General features: G+C 44.9%; 1 protein-coding gene and 1 long non-coding RNA gene across 7 annotated transcripts in view; one reads left to right on the top strand and one right to left on the bottom strand.

Annotated features, from left to right (window-relative positions):
* LOC117355183 overlaps positions 1-9,630 on the bottom strand; it is a 35,427-nt gene extending 25,797 nt beyond the window's left edge. Inside the window, exon 1 of the long non-coding RNA XR_004538320.1 lies at positions 9,560-9,630. This is a non-coding gene — a long non-coding RNA (uncharacterized LOC117355183). The remainder of the gene's footprint in view (positions 1-9,559) is intronic.
* NCOA2 (nuclear receptor coactivator 2) overlaps positions 1-16,105 on the top strand; it is a 410,025-nt gene that overhangs the window by 42,107 nt on the left and 351,813 nt on the right. The window contains exon 1 of one of the 6 annotated variants that reach the window (XM_033933337.1): positions 9,743-9,838. The exons of 4 other annotated variants lie outside the window; for them this stretch is intronic. The gene's annotated coding sequence lies outside the window, so the exon portion shown is untranslated. Of the gene's footprint in view, positions 1-9,742; positions 9,839-9,882; positions 9,983-16,105 lie in introns of those variants that run through there. One more of the 6 variants, XM_033933338.1, reaches the window with a different exon arrangement.

Here is a 16,105-nt window from a genome sequence, read left to right on the forward strand (position 1 = left end):
GTTAAAAACCCCCCCAAAAAACAGTTGGATACAGAATTACGATTGGAGCTGTCCTCCAATTTTTTTCTCTCTCATAGCTTCTGAGACTACTACTTTTAAGCTTCCAGTTCATGCACGTTCTTTAAGTAAAATCAAATAAAATACAATGTAAGTACTTGAGGAAGACTTGGTACTTTGTCTTTTTGGCTTCTGAATATTTCTACATGAAATGCAATCTGTACTGTTAAATGGCATTACATAAAAGGTTGTTTCATAGCTGACCTTTGTTGTTGCTGCTATTCTGACCTTTATTTTGAAGAAAATGATAAGATAGCAATCAACAAAATTGCCCATTGATGTGACTAATAGAGAAGAGCTTTGAAGTTAAGATTTGAATTGGACAGCAAGGATGTGATGGAGGGAGTGTCTAGACAAATTTCTGAAAGCTACATTTGACAGACCAGTGAGTTTCAATGCAGCTAGGAAGATTTGTTTTCATAATACAGTTTATCCCAGGACAAGCAGGCAGCATATTCTCAACATGTGGGTGACGTCACTGACGGAGCCCCCTAGTGGACGTTTTCGTAAGCAGACTTGCTTGAAGACATTCAAGCTTGCGATTGGCCTGCGCATGCGCGTGTGCCCCTCCCGCCCAACCTAGGGCATGCGTCTCCTCTGCGTGGCCTCCTAGTTCTATGTTTTCCGCGGAGCCAGAAGCACTGCTCCCTTGCTGCGCGCGATCTCTTTGTCTCTCTTGCACCACGGCTTTCTTTGTTATTTTCATTTGAGTCGCTGTGCCAGCGTCTTTGTTATTCTTCTTTTCTTTTGTGTTTTTTTGACCGGGTCTCCGGTCTTGCTTTGGCCGCCTGGCCTCGCGGGGCTGCGGCCGTATTTTTTTCTTAAGTCTCGGCCTCGCACCGAGTTCAAGAACTGTTTTAAGTGCAACCGGGTTATCTCCATCACCGAATCCCCATCGTTGGCATGTGGAGTGCCTGGGTGTGGAGCACCGCGCTGAGTCGTGTCTGTGTTGTGCGACTTTGCAACCGCAGGCTCTTCGTCGGAGAGTGGCCAAAATTCTTCAACTTTTTGGCACGATGGATCCTGAGGGATAGGCCTTGAGCTCGGCCTCGGCACCGGTGTTAGGTGTCTCGGCCTCGAAGTCCCCCTCGTCCTCCAAGGCCCCGCCTCGGCTCCTCCTGCTACTCCAGCCTCGGGTAAGTCTCCTCTTTCCTCCTCAGGTGTGCCGGCAAAGAAGTCTACCTTTGAGTCTCATGCGAGTGCCGCCTTGTCGGCATCTTCGAGACCTCATTCTAAGCGTGCCTCCTCACGTAGGGAATACTCTTCCTTGAGGTTGCCCCTGAAGGAGCGAACTGCTGCACCTATGACCCAACATCCTTAGGTCTCGGTGCCTATGTTCGAGGACATGCTTAAGGCTATCCTTACATCACAGCTTTCCTTGGTGGTGAGCCAACTGGTTCCGACCTCGATGTCTCTGACCTCGGTCTCGACCCAGCCTCGGTCTGACCAGCCTGAGCGTCCTTCTCTTGTGTCTCGGGGCCGTGCCCGCAAGACTCACAGGGTTCCCTCGAGCGATTCTTCGTCTCCAGAATTGGGGCCTGTGGCGTTCCGGGGACCCATGATAGGGACCCGCTTTTCACCAGCTCCTTTGCTGAGGTTTGTCCCTTCTAAAAAGATGCGGTCTTCTCTGCCCCTGCGGGGCAGGTCTCCAACTGCGAAACCTTCCAGGCACCCCCTTGTCCTCGAGTTGGACTCTACTGTGCATTCCCCCTCGGGGCTAATGACCACCTCTCAGGGGTCTTCTTCAAAACCGGTGGAGGGGTTTTCCTTTGCACCATCTTCTCCGCGGCTCCACAAGATGGTCCCTTGGACTCCGGGATCCTCCCCGGCCCACCCTATACGGGGTTGTTCCTCAATGCCCCCGAGACGCTTTAGTCGAGCCTCCTCGATCTCCCATTTGCGGGACTCCGAGGCTCCGGCATGCTATTCGAGGGAAATTTCTCCCTCTTTCTCTGCTGCCCCCAGATCTCGCTCGGGGTCTTCTCAGGAGGATGTCTTCTCAAAACTCCTCGTTTCACTCATTTCATTTCTGACATGGGTAGGGCCTTGAACCTGGACCTCCAGTCTGAGTCCCGTTATATCCAGGAATTCCTGGTGGAAATGGGTATTGCTCATGAAGCGCTGCGCTTACCGATGCACCAGGTTCTCCGGCAAACATTTCTCTGGAACCCGGAGACCCCTTATGCGGTCCCGGCTATTCCTTCCAAATTGGAGTCCCGTTACCGGACGATCCCGGTCAAGGGGTTTGAAAGTTCTCAGCTTTTGCACCAATCCTTGGTGGTTGAATCTTCCTTGAGGAAATCCAATCCCTCGAAGGTATACGCAGCCGTCCCTCTGGGTCGGGAGGGCCGTACGATAAACAAGTTTGGTCGCCGTCTTTATCAAAACTCAATGGCGAACCGTGTCCTCAACTATAACTTTGTCTTCACGTCCTATCTCCGGTTCTGTGTGGAAGCCCTCCACTCGTTCCGGGCAGACGTGCTGGATTCTCGACGTCAGGAGTTTTGTCTCCTCGAGGAGACGCTCTCCCAGCTCCGCCTCTATATGTTTAAGGCGGCCTATGACGCATTCAAGTTGTCCTCGAGGGTCACGGCCTTTGCAATCGCCATGCGTCGCCTTGCTTGGCTCAGGATTGTAGATATGGATCCGAATCTCCAGGATCGTCTGGCCAATCTCCCTTGCGTGGGTCATGAGGTATTTGATGATTCCATTGAGGCAGCCACTAAGCGCCTCTCGGAGCACGAACGGTCCTTCGCCTCTCTGGTGAGACTTAAGCCAAAGACCCCTCCGTCTTGGCAATACAAAATTCCTCCCCGGAGGTATCCGCAGAAATCTACCCCTGCTTTCTCTCGGCCTCCTTCGAAGCGGCCCCAGCAATAGCAGCAGCATCAGGCTAAGGCCCAGCCGCCGGCTCCGGTGAAGCCTGGGCTGTCTTTTTGACAATTCCAGTCTGAGCCTTGGGGCTCCCTTCCTCCTGGAGCCTTCCTCCCTCCCCATCGGGGGTCATCTCCATCATTTTTATACTCAGTGGGAAAGACATTTGGGTGCTTTCCATCATCCGGCAGGGATACTCCCTTCACTTCAGTCACGTGCCCCTGGACCTTCCTCCAAGAGAGTTTCCTTTTGCCCGGTCTCAGCTGCCTCTCCTTCTGCAGGAAGCTCAGGCCCTTCTTCGCCTTAGGGCGGTCGAGGAGGTTCCTCCGGACCAGTGGAATACCAGATTTTATTCCCGGTACTTTCTGGTACCCAAGAAGACGGGGGATCTGTGTCCGATCTTGGACCTCCGTGCTCTGAACAAGTTTCTGGTCAAGGAACGGTTCAGAATGCTCACCCTTCCTACGTTATACCCCCTCTTGGACGAGGACTGGCTGTGCTTGCTGGACTTCAAAGAGGCGTACACGCACATTACGATAACACCCGGCCTCTCGCCGGTATCTGAGATTCCGGGTGGGGGATCTGCATCTCCAGTATCGTTCTTCCCTTTGGCCTGGCGGCCTCTCCAATGGTGTTCATGAAATGTCTCGTTGTGATAGCTGCGGCCCTGCATCTCCGCGGCCTGCAGGTGTTTCCCTACCTCGATGACTGGTTGATCAAAACGTTCTCTCCCCACAAAGTTCTGCGAGCGACGAATCAAACCATCTTGCTCCTTCAGAGTCTGGGTTTCGAGGTGAACTTCCCCAAGTCTCACCTCTGTCCATCCCAGTCTCTGGAGTTCATCAGAGCGGTCCTGGATACGGTTCGTCTCCACTCCTTCTTGCCTCGGCCTCATCTGGAGGCCCTTGTTCGTTTATGCAGGAGGGTGGCCCATCTGCTTTCGGCCCCGGCTCGGCTCCTGATGGTCCTCCTAGGGCACATGGCCTTCATGGTTCACGTGACTCCTTTGGCCAGACTTCACCTCCGTATTCCTCAATGGACTTTAGCGTCCCAATGGAACCAGGATCAGGACCCTGTCTCTCGATTCATTGTCGTGACTCCTTTGTTGAAGCAGTCTCTCCGTTGGTGGATGCTCTCTTCCAATCTTTCCAGAGGTTTTCTGTTTCATGCTCCTCCTCCGCAGAAGGTCCTGACGACGGACTCGTTGGCCTATGCTTGGGGGGCTCATCTGGACGGTCTTCGCACTCAGGGTCTTTGATCCAGTGCTGACCGCCTTTGTCACATCAATCTGCTGGAGCTTCAAGCAATTTTCTTCGCCATGAAAGTTTTTTGTCACCTGTTTCGTGACCGAGTAGTGCTGGTCCGCACGGACAACCAGGTCGGCATGTATTATATCAACAAACAAGGGGGCACGGGGCCCCTGCCCCAAGAGGCGATGCGGCTCTGGGATTGGGCCATCCGCCGCAACATATTTCTTCGAGCAGTCTACATTCAGGGCCAGCACAATTGTCTGGCAGACAAGTTGAGTTGTCTTCTGCAGCCTCACGAGTGGTCCATCCATTCCTTGACCCTGCATCAGGTGTTTGCTCGTTGGGGGACTCCAGATGTCGATCTGTTCGCGTCCCCTCTCAATCACAAGTTGCCCCCTTCTGCTCCAGGGTTTACACCCCTCTCAGGCTCGATGCGGATGCTTTTCTGCTGGATTGGACAAACCTGTTTCTGTATGCGTTCCCTCCATTCCCTCTGATTCTGAAGACTCTCGTCAGGCTCAAGTCCACGCGTACCACAATGATTCTGATAGATCCTCGGTGGCCCTGACAGCCGTGGTTCTCCCTTCTGTTGCAACTCAGTTCCAGGGAGCCTCTTCTTCTGCCTTTCTTTTCCTTCTCTGCTTACGCAGAGTCGAGGTTCTCTACTTCATCCCAACCTACAGTCTTTGCACTTGACGGCTTGGTTCCTCGAGACTTAATGCCCTCGTTCCAGTTCTCTCAGCCTGTGCTGGACGTTCTGGAGGCTTTTCTTCCTAGTGTGCTACTCGGTAGCAGGAGCTGCTATCTGTCTCCTTATCTGCTGTCTTGGATTATCTGTTGCACTTGTCTGGTGCTTGGCTCAAGTCCTCTTCAGTTCGAGTCCACCTTAGTGCCATTGCTGCTTTTCATCAGCTGATTGACGGGATGCCTATCTCTGTTTATCCTGTGGTTTCCCGCTTCATGAAAGGCCTTTTCCACGTTCATCCGCCCCTTAAACCTCCTCCTGTGGCTTGGGATCTTAACATGGTCCTTGCTCGCTTGATGAAACCCCCGTTCGAGCCGCTAGCGCGGGCTCACTTGAAGCATCTTACTTGGAAGGTTGTGTTTCTGATTGCTCTCACTTCTGCCCTTCGGGTTAGTGAGCTTCAGGCCTTGGTAGCGGACCCACCTTTCACTGTCTTCCATCATAAGGTGGTTTTCTGTACCCATCCTAAGTTCTTGCCTAAGGTTGTTTCTGAGTTTCACATCAACCAATTCATTGTTCTTCCTGTGTTTTTTCCGAAGCTTCATTCTCACCCTGGAGAGGTGGTTCTACATTCTCTTGACTGTAAGCATGCGCTGGCCTTCTACTTGAAGCGCACCACTCCTCATCGTTCTGCTCCCCAGCTATTCCTTTTTGATCCAAATCGCTTGGGTCACTCTTTTTCTAAGCGGACCATTTCTAACTGGTTGGCCGCTTGTATCTCTTTCTGTTACGCTCAGGCTGGTCTCTCCCTGCCGGGTCGAGTCACAGGCCACAAGGTCAGAGCGATGCCGGTGTCTGTTGCTTTCCTCCGCTTGAGGAAATCTGTAAGGCTGCTCTTGGTCCTTGGTTCATACGTTTACCTCACACTACTGTCTGGATACTTTCTCCAGGCTTGATGGCCATTTTGGCCAGTCCATTTTGCAAAATCTGTTCTCCTAAATTGCCAACTCTCCCTCCATCCCATTCTGGTTAGCTTGGAGGTGTCCCGCATGTTGAGAATATGCTGGGATAAAGCACAGTTACTTACTGTAACAGGTATTATTCAGGGACAGCAGGCAGATATTCTCGCAACCCACCCACCTCCCCGTGGTTGGCTTCTTTGCTAGCTATCTGAACTGAGGCCACGCTGAGGAGACGCATGCCCTAGGTCGGGCGGGAGGGGCTCGCGCGCATGCGCGGGCCAATCACAAACTTGAAGGTCTTCAAGCAAGTCTGCTTGCGAAAACGTTCGCTAGGGGGCTCCGTCGGTGACTTCACCCACATGTTGAGAATATCTGCCTGCTGTCCCTGGATAACATGTTACGGTAAGTAACTGTGCTTTATTGATTGGTTCTTAATAGTCTTAGAGGCCACCAAAAGATTTTGGTTTCTTGTATAACCAAAATATTCAGCAGCATTGTTTTGTTTTTTAATCGGTTATCTCATATGTGAAAGTGAATACTGTTTAATTGGTTTCAAGAACTGGGTTGAGAATTACTTAAACTGCATTTATTTGAGTTCGTTCTTGTGGATAGTGATTCCATAAAGCCATATCCTGGCCATGGGAGGATACTGCTGCAATACATGAAGAGTTCCTCTTCTGAGGGGGAAGAGTGAAAATGGGCACAGGTCATCAGTTTATTTGATTTAAAATGCAAACCAATCCTAGTGTGCTAGTGATACTGATCTAAGATGTTGAACATGAGGTTGATGGAATTAGGGCAGCTGTTCTCAACCTAGTCCTCTGGACACATTTGAAAGCAGTCTAATTTTTCAGGATATTCACAATACATATCTGTTGTAAGTAGATCTCATGCATATTCATTGTGGATATACTAAAATCCTGATTGTGTGTCTGTGAAATGGGTTGAAAATCATGGGTTAGAGAATACCTGCAAATATTAGGTTTTAAACAAATTGAAAAGTTTTTTTTCTAAGCGTTTGCACAAAGCTTATTTTATGCATTGGTGGCAGGTGCAGATTGAATGATGGTGAATGTCTGGAATGCTCTCCCGAGGGAGGCGGTGGAGATGAAAATGGTAACTGAATTCAAAAAACTGTGGGATGAACATAGAGGATCTCTAATTAGAAAATGAATGTTAGAAAACAAACTAAGGCTGGTACTGGGCAATCCTGCATGGTCTGTGTCCCGTATATGGTGTTTTGGTTTAGGGTGAGCTAGGGAGGGCCTTGATAGAAGCTCCAGTGACAGGATGGTTAGGATAGCCTGAAGTGGGCTTTAATGGCAACTTCAGCAGTGGGAACCTAAAGACAGTATCGGGCGGACTTCTATGGTTTATTGCTGAGAAATATTAAAGAAAATACAATTTATGAATGCATAATGAGTATGACTGTTAGGCAGACTGGATGGACCATTCAGATCTTTTACCTGCTATCATTTACTATACTACTATGATCTACTGGCCTGAATTGGACTCCCCTTTCCAAAGAGAATTTCAATTCTTGATTGTACAGTGGACAACCTACTCACTTAATCCTCCATTGCCTAAGGTACAAAATAAGTACCTGTATATATGGAAACCATTTTTGAATGTATAACCACAAACAGGCAGTATACAAGTCCCTTTCCATTTCCCCTTAACAAGGAGCGATCCTTCTTATACACTTAGATCCCAACTTACTGTTGAGAACCATACCTGCTCCCAGACATTTAGAAAAACAAAAAGGACTGCAGACAAAACGTACAAGATGCAGGCTATGTTTATTATATCAAGTTTAAATGCGATCAGTGTTACCACACTTCAGACAAACCTAAGGACCCGATACGGTCCGTGTTTCGGTAAACACGCCTTCCTCAGGGGTCCAGGGTTGATAGGGTTTGAATTAAACCACAATATAAAATGATAATAAACTTAGGCCTGTGAGAGCTCTGGAGAGATTGCACACCAACTTTGGTGGAAGTTTTTTGCCAAGTGTATTGGTGTGCAATCTCTCCAGAGCTCTCACAGGCCTAAGTTTATTATCATTTTATATTGCGGTTTAATTCAAACCCTATCAACTCTGAGGAAGGCATGTTTACCGAAACACAGACCGTGTCGGGTCCTTAGGTTTGTTTGGAGTGTGGTAACACTGACCGCATTTAAACTTGATATAATAAACATAGCCTGCATCTTGTACGTTTTGTCTGCAGTCCTTTTTGTTTGTTGAGCTATCTTCACTGCAGTTTCTGTTGGATTTTTTTCTTTTGTTTTCTCCCCAGACATTTAAAAACATGATGGCAGATAAAAGCCAAATGGCCCATCCAGTCTGCCATTCCACACCATCCACTATCTTAAATTCTGAAAGACTTCATCTCTACCACTTCCACTGGGAGACTATTCCATTCATCTACCACCCTTTCTGTAAAGAAATATTTTCTTACATTACTCCTGAACCTCTTAACTTCATCCTATGCCCTCTACTTCTGGAGTTTTTCTTCATTTGAAAAAAGACTCTCCTCCTCCTGTACATTAACACCACGGAGATATTTAAAGATCTCTATCATATCTCTTCGCTTCTGTCTTTCTTCCAGAGTATCATATTAAATTATCTAAGTCTGTCTGTCCCCGTACGATGTTTGACAAAGGCCACTAACCAATTTTGTACCAGCCCTCTGGACTAACTCCATCCTATTTATATCTTTTTTTTTTTTTTGGGGGGGGGGAGGGGGGGATGTTGAGTGAGCATGACTGCTTAGGGAGAGAGGGAAGATTGAAAGTTTCTCGGGTGAATATTATGGGTATGCACTAATACAGCTGTTTAAGCATTAGTGGTACTTGTTAGAAAATGCACTATAAATGGAGAATTTAAAATGACTACTATTTCTGATGGGTTTTAAATCTGTTTTTAAATTTTGGTGTGTAGTTATTATTTTGCTGTTGTATTGTGGTATTATGTAGGCCCAGAGAATGTGTCAAGATGTTTAACATAATGTTTATAATCTGGGAAAACCATTTGGCTAGTCGTCTTAATTACAGGAAAAATTATCTGTGTGAGAACATGTTTGTTCTTGCATGTGTGTGTTCAGGAGCATATGTTTCATATGTAGGACGTTTGTCTTGTTTCTGTTTTGTTTGAGAGTGTATTAACTTTGTTTTATATCTTCAGGGCCCTCCCAAGAGTAGAGATGTCTACCTCCTCCTTCTAGACCTGGCAATGCAACTGGGTCACCTCCTTCCATGGCCGTCCCCAAGTTTCACTGCTAGTACTGTCCTGTGCTGCAGTGTTTCACTGCACTCCCACCCATTTTCGGGGTGTGTGTGTGTGTGTGGGGGGGGGGGGGGAGTAGCATTTGAGCATGGGCCTTAACTGACGGCATACACAGTTTTCTTCTTTAAACTTTGCCAGGGGAGTTTAGGGAAGGTTCACGCCTACCGGAACCACTTTGTCGCAGCAGCCCCCCCCCCCTTTTCTGTGTATCTAAGTTGCTGCCTAGTCTGACTCGTGGCAGAACCAGCCCCCGTGTATCTTGCCATGTTTTGTGTGCGTTTTCTCTGAGTTAAGCGCATTCTTGTATAAAGCCTTTGCTGCTTCAAGTATACCCTTAATGCTAGGGTTCTAGGACCCTCGGCTGCCATTGTGTGCTCGGGTGGTGTCTGGTGCAGGAAGCTGTCATGTTTCTTTGATAGTCTCAGTCCTCAATATTAATGCTTACGCTACTCGCACAGCAAGACGAAAGCGAAAGTCATCCCTCTCAGCGCGTTGTCTATTTGCAAGAGGTGATTAGAGTGCAGTCGAAACACTCTCCTGTTGGGCTTGGGGGACCTTTTTTTTTTTCTTTTTGTCTCGAAGGGACTGTCTTTCGACTTCATACGTCCCTTCTACCGGTGGGGGTGGTGAGCATTCGGAGGCTAGCACCGTCATACGTCAACACGTTATGGACGTCGGTGCCCCTCCTATCGCAGGCCGCCACCAGGACGACCCGACGGACAGGGTGAGCTGGGGATTTGTTTTATATTGTAAAAGAAGAGGATGTAGTAAAATTAAATGTCCGAATCACGAAAGGATCTGGTATAGGCTAGTAGCTGTACATGCGTATTGCGAGTACACGGAAAACAATGATGTATAAAAGTGAGAGGTACGGTGAGCACATACACATTTTTCCAATAGCATTTGCCTGCGTTTTTAGATTTTAATTTAAGGACGTGTCTGGTATGTCGCCTGCAACTTTAAACGTATCAAAAGTGAAACTAACTTGTAAACCAAATGGGGAACATTTTTAATTTATTCTAAGTAATATGGTGAAAACACAATTCTTGGAGAATCTTATATCCTGCAATAATGTCCAGGGCCATGTAGGAATGCAGGGATTGCTACACTGCCTGTCTCTCTCTTTTTTTTTTTCCCCCGACTCATGCCTTAACTTGTAAACAGCAAAAGTAAAACCCCCTTCACTGTTAAAATTGTGATTTCTTTTTAAATAGTTATTTGCAAGTCTGCTAATGCATGAATCAAGAACAAGATTTTCAAACCATTACGAATGTAACAAACTTTCCAGTCCTGTATGATAAGGCTCGTTGAAGCACAATTTCTCTTATGTACAGTATTGTTTTTGCTAGTTTAATGTCAGTGTAGTTGTCAGTGTTATTGGTGCTGCACTCTTCTGCCAGCATAGATACTGCATGGGTTTAATTTTTATAAATGATTTGAATACGTTCCTGGGTGGATTTTTTTTTTTAAATTTTTTAAAATCATCTTATATTGTATACTAAACTATTGATACTTCACCTCTTTCAGAGCATCTATTTCATATTTACTTCCTACTTAGAGATATGTCAACTTTGTTAGTATAATAATTCTATAACTTTTTTTCTGTTCGCATTGACATTTAAGTTAAAATGTTCCAGAGGTTTAGTAAAAGTGCCTAACTCTTAATTCATATTAGTAAGAAGACTGGGGGTACCCTCTAGTATGTTGCAGCTGAAGAGAAATGCAAATAACCAAGGAAACAAACATATTAAGTATTTAGGTCACTGGCCAACAGTTTTTCCTTAATTTCTATCTAAGAAGTTTGTAGTGGAGAAGTTAGTTTACTGGTTACAAGAGCAAGCTGTGAGAAGTCTTCAAGTCTTGCTTTTCCCATTGATGCTATGTGACATAAGACAAGTTTGCCCTCTATTTCTTCTGTTACAGACTTAAGATCTTGTTTACTAATGTAAGCCCAAGTATTCTCAATGGGATTATACAGTATTACTAACTGTACTGTTAACCCAAATTAACACATTAGTGAACCAATCCCTTAAAATTGTAAGCTTTCTAGGCAAGGGAATATCTACTGTCTGAGGCATAATGCACCTTGAACTCTGGTTTGGAAAGGCAAGTAGTTAGATCTAAAATCCTAATGAAGTCTACTTTTAGATGTGCCATACTTGGTGCAGACTAAAGATAATAATAATAATTAATTTCTTATATACCGCTATACCATGAAGTTCGAAGCGGTTTACAATAAAGATACATTTGACAGTACATGGGATAGAAACGGTTTACAATAAAGATACATTTAGTCAGTACATGGGATGCAAGTGGTTTACATTAAAGATTCATTTTGTCAGTACATGGGATACAAGTTACAGTAAAGATATATTTTGTCAGTACATGGGATGCAAGTGGGTTACAATACAAGTGATTTACTATCAAGGTGCATTTTGTCAGTGTAAGGGATACAGGTAGGTTACCATAAAGATACATTTAGTCAGTACATGAGTTACAATAAAGATATGTTTTGTCAGTACATATGGTGCAGGTGGGTTACAATAAAGATACATTATGTCAGTACATGAGATTCAAGGTGGAAAGTATAATTAGTTTCGGGCCTTGGAATTAGGGGGCGAGGTGGAAGGGTCATGGCGAGGAAGAGTTGGGTATGGGAATTTAGAATTTGTTAAACAGTCGAGTTTTCAGGGATTTTCTAAAGTCTGCGTATGTAGTGGCCTCAAATATGGGCTTTCCAAGCTTTCCAAGATCTATCATGCCCCAGCTTTCTGTCAATAGTGGACAATATTATTTTAGTCTGCAACATGATTCCAGGACTAGAGCTTTCCTTTTTGTTCTCAGAAATAAGCATTAGCTTTCTCAACTTAAATGTCTTCCGTTTCTAGACTTCAACACCCGGGGCTTGTGATACTAAACAGCAAACAAACAAACCCCCCCCCCCCCCAAGGAAACAAAATCCCACAAGATACAATCTAGAACAAAGATAGTGGGGGTGGAACCATACACATCAACCAGGGATAAATATAACTTTCATATAGATATTTTTAATGTAAAAATTAAAGAAGTCTCTGTTAAAATATACAAATCAGTCCTGACACAGTCCGTGTTTTAGTTTGAAAGCCTGCATCACGAATACATGTATCATCCAGTGAGTGATGATCTTGAAGATATAATCACATATGATGTCAACAAACAAGAAATGCCTTGTAGGGACTCGTAAACAGAGAAAACACTTGTTCTAGTGTGATATAACCCCCCCCCCCCATTTTTTCTTTGTTTACGAGTGCCTACAAGGCATTTCTTGTTTGTTGATGTCATATATGATTATATCTTCAAGATGGTAACCCAGTAGAGTTGGGAGTGGTATCGGAGGACTGGAGAAGGGCGGATGTGGTCCCTCTCCACAAAAGTGGATGTAAGGAAGAAGTAGGGAATTACAGGCCGGTAAATCTGACTTCTGTGGTAAGCAAATTAATGGAAACACTTTTAAATGGTCAAGTTTCTGGAATCCTGTGATTCAGAAAGATATGGTCATCCTGTTCCATTCTCTCTGCTTTTGTTGACAAGCTTTGAGGAGCAGCTTTATACTTAAAATATGAAGTACAAGAAAATCTTGCTTACATACCACGTCTTGGAGATGATCTCAGAGAGAATCATTTATTGTTTGTAAGCTTCTGTACCTCTACTAATGACTGGGTGGGTCAATTCAGAGCAGTTTTCATGAGTTTCTGCAAAAGTGTTACAGCTTCTGCAAAGGGGTTACATATAGTACATGAACTTCTGGAAAGGTGTACAACAATATAGAGTATTTCTGTTATGGTTTTCGGTATAGCACTCTTGGTTGTAGTGCATCCATATCAACACTAAGTCTTAGTGACTTAGTGTTCAGTATTTACACACTATCCTGTGCATTTGCAATATTGTGCTATTGTATATTTATAGTATGGTTGCACACGACCTACATAATTCTAGCTGCTAATGTATGATTTTTAAGATTACAGTTAACTCTTCTAACTTAGTTTACTATATTTACTATATATACACACCATCCTAGGTTAACGATGTCAACTAGCTAAATGTATTTTCATGTATCCTAACTGGTTCTATTAACGGTATTATAGTCGCTCTATTTACTCTTATCCTCTGTCAGTTCACAGTTTCAGTTTGAAGTAGTCTGAGAAGAGGATAGTTTTTATCCCTTTTTTTAATTTTTTGGTGTCCTTTGGTAGTTTGCTCCACCAAGTTGGAGCCATTACTGAGAACATTCTTGCCCTGGTGCTTTTGTATTTGATGTCTTTGAAGGAGGGAATTTGTAGTAGGGACTCTTGGCTTGAGCATAGGCTACGTGGCTGTGTATGGTTTTATAGTCCTGCTGCTAGATGTGAAGAAAGGTTGTTACTCTTACGAAGCAGCACAGTGATGCACTTCAAGATCCTTTCCAGGCCTACTTCTGACCTTGTCTCCTTTTCTAGGAGTTACTAGAATGGAGGGTTAAGGAGATCCTGTTAGTCTTAAGGCATAGGTATCCTCTTCCCAGATCTTGTTCTCAAACAAGACAGCAGAGGGCTCATAAAATACAACCAGTGCAGTAGCCAAAACCAGTGGTTGGATTTTGAGTACCTCTCTGAGAACATATCTAGCAACAAAATCTATGTTGAATAATCTACTGGTAGGAGGGAGGCTACAATTTTTTATAAGCTTGTTCCTCATAATCTCTGATCATCCACCAAGGAGACTGCAGCTATTCAAAATACAGTACCATCGAATTGCATACAAAGAACATTTTAGGTCAAGCTTTCAGCATCAAGAATACTTATTAAGGAGCTCTTCTTTTAAATGTAATGGAAGTCCAAACTCATTTTATTGGTGAAAAGGGGTAGGGATTTTACTCTAAATAGTTCCTGGTCACAAAATAATAGTTCTAAGATGGGATGAATTTACCTTAGTGTCCTGAGCAAGATTTTAGTAACAGATAAATTTGAATGGTTTCTTTATAGGGTCAGTGGTTATATTTATGAACTTTTAAAGGAAGTTTACACTTGTGCAGAGATACTACTTTTGGCTGGGATGTAGGTGAGATTTACAATAGGATAATGCTGCTACTAGTATTGTGTACTACTTCTTGGCCTTGAGTCAGCTTCTCAGTTATTCACAAAAGCCTTGCAGTTGTGAAAGGGATTGGGACTTAAAATACCTTTTTTTTGTAGTTACACAGCCATACTCAAAGTAGATTTTATATATATATATATATATATATATATATATATATATATATATATATATATATATATATATATATATATATATATATATATATATACATACAGTGGTGCCTCACACAACGAACTTAATTCGTTCCAGGAGCAAGTTTGTTATGCGAAAAGTTCGTTATGTGAAACGCGTTTTCCCATAACAATACATGTTAAAAAAAATAATTCGTTCTGTAGCATAAAATATGCTAAGATGACATAAAAAAAGATAAATTTTTGGTTATTATTTTTATTTAGATACATCTAAAAACATAATTGTTTTTTAAAACAACACACATTTTTTAAATTTAAAGACAGACTAAGTAGAGTCTAATTTTACAGTGAGAGAGGGCAGAGTCTCAGCGGCAAAAACTGGGACTTAACTGTTCATTTTTTTTTTCTACCGTGTTTCCCCGATGATAAGGCAGGGCCATCAAATAAGACAGCCCCCCCTTTTTAGAAAAAAATGTAAAATAAGGCACCCCCCCGCAAATAAGCCACCCACCGATACCTGCGCTTACCCGAATCGGGTGGTACGGTGGGTGACTCCGTGTGGTCCCTGGCACCCCCGACACGATCGGGGCAAGAGGGAGCTGAAGCCCTCTTGCCCCCCCGACTCCCCGACACGATCGGGGCAAGAGGGAGCTCAAGCCCTCTTGCCCCCCCGACTCCCCGACACGATCAGGGCAAAAGGGAGCCCAAGCCCTCTTGCCCCGCCGATTCCCCAACTCCCATAGAAACATAGAAACATAGAAACATAGAAATAGACGGCAGATAAGGGCCACAGCCCATCTAGTCTGCCCACCCTAATGACCCTCCCCTACCTTTCTCTGTGAATAGATCCCACGTGTCTATCCCATTTGGCCTTAAAATCAGGCACGCTGCTGGCCTCAATCACCTGTAGTGGAAGACTGTTCCAGCGATCAACCACTCTTTCAGTGAAAAAGAATTTCCTGGTGTCACCTCGTAGTTTCCCGCCCCTGATTTTCAACGGATGCCCTCTTGTTGTCGTGGGACCCTTGAAAAAGAAGATATCTTCCTCCGCCTCGATGCGGCCCGTAAGATACTTGAACGTCTCGATCATGTCTCCCCTCTCTCTGCGCTCCTCGAGCGAGTATAGCTGTAATTTGTCAAGCCGTTCTTCATATGGAAGATCCTTGAGTCCCGAGACCATCCGGGTGGCCATTCTCTGCACCGACTCCAGTCTCAGCACATCCTTGCGATAATGCGGCCTCCAAAATTGCACACAGTATTCCAGGTGGGGCCTCACCATGGATCTATACAATGGCATAATGACTTCCCTCTTACGGCTGACGAAACCCCTTCGTATGCAACCCATTATTTGTCTTGCCTTGGATGAAGCCTGCTCCACTTGATTGGCAGACTTCATGTCCTCACTGACGATCACCCCCAAGTCTCGTTCTGCTACCGTTTTTGCTAGGATCTCGCCATTAAGGGTATAAGACTTGCATGGATTTTGGCTGCCCAGGTGCATAATTTTGCATTTTTTGGCATTGAAGTTGAGTTGCCATGTCCTAGACCAGCGCTCCAGCAGGAGTAGGTCGTGCATCATGTTGTCGGGCACTGAATCTTTGTCTGTTGTGCATTTGCCCACTACATTACTTAGTTTGGCGTCATCGGCGAATAATGTTATTTTACCTCGAAGCCCTTCTGCCAAGTCCCTTATAAAGATGTTGAATAGGATTGGGCCCAAGACTGAGCCCTGTGGCACTCCACTG

The sequence above is a fragment of the Geotrypetes seraphini genome, chromosome 2 (assembly GCF_902459505.1).
Source record: "Geotrypetes seraphini chromosome 2, aGeoSer1.1, whole genome shotgun sequence".
Classification (NCBI taxonomy): domain Eukaryota; kingdom Metazoa; phylum Chordata; class Amphibia; order Gymnophiona; family Dermophiidae; genus Geotrypetes; species Geotrypetes seraphini.